The 3,742-nt window shown below is 37.4% G+C and overlaps 1 non-coding gene across 1 annotated transcript; it reads left to right on the forward strand.

Annotated features, from left to right (window-relative positions):
* Window positions 1-456: 456 nt before the first annotated feature.
* trnal-caa (transfer RNA leucine (anticodon CAA)) lies at window positions 457-569 on the forward strand. Its single transcript has 2 exons — window positions 457-494; window positions 524-569. It is a non-coding gene; the product is annotated as a tRNA-Leu (tRNA).
* The last annotated feature ends 3,173 nt before the right edge of the window (window positions 570-3,742 follow it).

Consider the following 3,742-nt stretch of genomic DNA (forward strand, 5'->3'; position numbering starts at 1 on the left):
GCCGATGATTCAGCTTAAAGAAGTAAAAGCTTCACAAACAAAAGCAGCTCGCTACCACAGCCAATATTAAATGTACTTGGTGGCACATTACCATTTGCACTGGCTCAAAAGTGGTCTCGGCAGACGTTGTTCCCTACGTAAAGCTGAAAGCGCCAAAGAGCATTTCCATTGTGAAAAAAAAATCTTTCTTGATGTTAAACATAGAGAGCCTGTCTTTTAGAAGTTCTCCCTCTAAACACCTTGTGCAGCCTCCCGACAGACTAACAAAAAGCGCCTTTTCACCAACTCAATTTATAATACGCCCCTCAAAACTCACAACTGAATAACAATCCATCCGTATATTTGATTTCCAAGATCCATTCAAGGCAACTTGGCTCTTCGCAAGCAAATAATTTCAGGGAAGAAACTCAGTTTAGTCAACTACTGGTGCATTCAGCACACCACTTGCTCTCGCTTGTCAGGGTGGCCGAGTGGTCTAAGGCGCCAGACTCAAGGACATGTGTCTTTCCAGCTGGCTTGGGTGTTCTGGTCTCCAAATGGAGGCGTGGGTTCAAATCCCACTCCTGACAGCTTCTGTTTTTACCTTTCTTGAATTGTTCCAGTGCTAGCTGACAGTGAATGACTGAAATATAAAAGCAGCAGAAGAAAGCAAGCAACTCAGTGCAATTTGTGAGTATTCTGCACTGTTAAAATGCACAGGTTTTCATACTTTTTGGAATTCGTAGCTCAAGAAGTGACTCCTGTTTCATTTTCTATTCACCAACTCGATTTGCATTCCGCCCCTCACACCTCACAACAGACTAACAAACGGCTTCATGTGCCACAGCATTCCCCTGTAGATTCGGTTTGCACTATGAATTAGGCGACCCCGAATGAAATATTTTAGTGTTGGCTCAAATGTGAGGAATTTCATGAACCCTCAAAAAGGAACGCTTGCAGAAAATGCCAGCAATTCAAAGCGTGTAGGCAGCATGAACAGACCAATTCTGCAATTTCTTTTATCGCGGGCGGTGCTTTCCGAGTCGATGGCTCTGCATTAGAAATGAGAAGTGCTGAACTCTAAACACGTTCTTGCCATTACTGCTACTCCTGCTGCTACTCCTTCATCCTCGAAAAAAGAAAAGACAGGCATGTTTTGAGTCTCAAAATGATCTTCTGGATCCACAAGAAACATGTAAATTTGATTGATTCCGCAGTATTTTGGATGTACTGTACTTATAACTTCCATTGAAGAGAGATTTCATCAGTTGCATGAAATTGAAACTTTGACTTTTTGTCTGGTATTGAAAATATGTTAAAAAAAACATAAACAATTTTCTAACGAACAACTCATGAAGTATTGCCAGGATCTATATTTAGCGTTCGGTAGTGATAACACTGCTGATATTGATTGAGTAGAAATCTGTGATGTATTGATAGCTTTATCTGAAGCGAGAAGTCCTAGAACGCCATCTATGAAGTTTTAGGATTCATACCAAGAAATGCCTTTTGTTTCCCACCCAAACTGCTGCTTTTGCATTACACATTATGTGAACATTACCAGTTTTGGTAGCTTCTGGGCACGATTAAACTGAAACTGAAACTTATTACAAAATTCTTAAATCAGGACTAATTTTAATATCAAATGAAATTACTACAGAAGAAAAGGCTTAACTGAAATATGAATAAGACTATGCAAGCCTGAAAAATAGAACAATTCAATTTATAGAGATGCAGCCATTCAAAGTGCCCGGTACAGACACATACTGGAGGTAATTGGCTACGGCGTCACGCATTTTGGCGCAAGATGAGCACCGCGGTACGTGATTGGTTGACCGACAGGGGCACTTGTGGTCCGTTGGTCTGTCGTAGAAAGATTTACTGTAAACGTCTTTACTGTGCCCGTTGTAGTATTGAATATTCATATGGAATTTTACCACTGAAGGGAAATCTTAATAGCTGAGCATAAAAAGAATAGGAGCATACTGTAAGGCGTGTGAAGGCCATAAACGATATTAATTTTGGAACATAAACATACAGTATATGGCTGGTCTCGGTACTTTAAAGAAAACATACACGAAACATGGTTTCATTATGACCAGAATCGGTCTTGAGATATTTTTAACTTGATTTACAGTATTTGAGAGGTATGTCTTGACACCGATACTACGTAAATACTGCTCACGTATATGTTTCTAGGTTTATATTATGCATTTCATACGGTCAAATTACTTTTGAGCAACTGATAAGAAGCGCGCAACGGTATGCCCAGGGCGTTTTAGTTTCGTTTTGTGCGGGGACTCTGCTTTAACTATATCGACGTGGATTGATTAGAGATATCAAGTACATACAAGTCATTTTTTAAATGTTGTAGTTCGTCTTGTAAAAATGTTACGAGTACATCATCTGTCAACAATTACACAGGTTCTGTTTCCATATTGCGGATTTTGGTTACGTAATATTATTTTCTAATTTCACGTTGTGAATATATGATTTGGGCAAACAGAGCCGCAAAGAAGTACATTATGGGTTGTTGTTTTTTTTATTTGCAGTTTTATCTAGAACAAGCGATGCTTAAACCTTTGTCTGATTCTTGTGAAACTATCCACACGACAGTTACCTAGGAGTTGACTTCAGTGATGTCACTGATGGGATGTTTCTAAAAATCCATCCACTGTAAAACGTCTTCTCCAGTTGTCCTGCATATGTATTCGCTAATGAAGCTGTGTGTTCTGATCCTGGTTCTCTACATTTCTGTATGAACCAGCTTAGAGGGCTAAAAAGCTTGTGTTTAAATTGAGTGTAAGGTAATTTATGCTTCTAAAGTCGTGGTCAGCATTTATTATTGTACTGTGCTGTAAACTTGTTCTGTGCCTAATTACATTATTTTATAGCTTTATCAAATCTGTACATTGTCTCTTGATAATTTTTCTGTAGTGCTTTTTCAGCCCTCAGCATGTGACTGTGCTGGTGGTGCTGTGGGTTAGTTTCCTGATTCCCATGTAACTATGACTTTATTTTTTAACAAACATTTCTTTGAAAAAATGAAACGTTTCCCTTGGTCAGAGATTAAATAAAACCTCACTCGCACCAAACAAATTTATATTTCCAAATATCACAACATGATCGAATTTACGTATTTTTATTAACAATGAATAGTCACCTATACGTTACAAAATAAACATTTATATTGATTTGAATCGCGTTTTGATTTAAATCGTAAATGCGTGTTTAAATATATGTATTTAAAGGCAATATACTGTATAAAAGCGCTGATTCTTATGGAATGTGTTCCGCCGGGGATTCAAAAAATTATTTTTTTTAATCGCGTATCTAAGGAAAATTGCAGTATAACTTTGTTCATGCACAAACAGTGGCATGTTACATTATTAATTTGGGTGTCTCCTCATGCCAGAAAGCTCTAAATTGCATTTTGAGTGCGGTTTTTGACTTTTTCTAAATTGCAACCCATAAATAAAGCTTATACAGTTTAGACTTACTGTATTCTAAACTGTATTACAGCAGCACATTGGACAATGCAACGTAAATTGCAAAAATGCACTTGGAATCTGTCCAAGCCCTACTACAAAAATTATTTAAACTGCGACACTTATCATTCATCTTTAAATAAACTTTATTTTATATAGCGTTTTAAGCAAATAGGTAATTAGATTGTTCATAAACCTAATCACTTTTTCTACATAAACACAGCGTGATTGCTCTCTGAAAATGCTTTTTCTTTATATTTAGGCTCAGATTTCAA

This window comes from Lepisosteus platostomus, chromosome 5 (genome assembly GCF_059453375.1).
Source record: "Lepisosteus platostomus isolate fLepPlt1 chromosome 5, fLepPlt1.hap1, whole genome shotgun sequence".
Taxonomy (NCBI): Eukaryota; Metazoa; Chordata; class Actinopteri; order Semionotiformes; family Lepisosteidae; genus Lepisosteus; species Lepisosteus platostomus.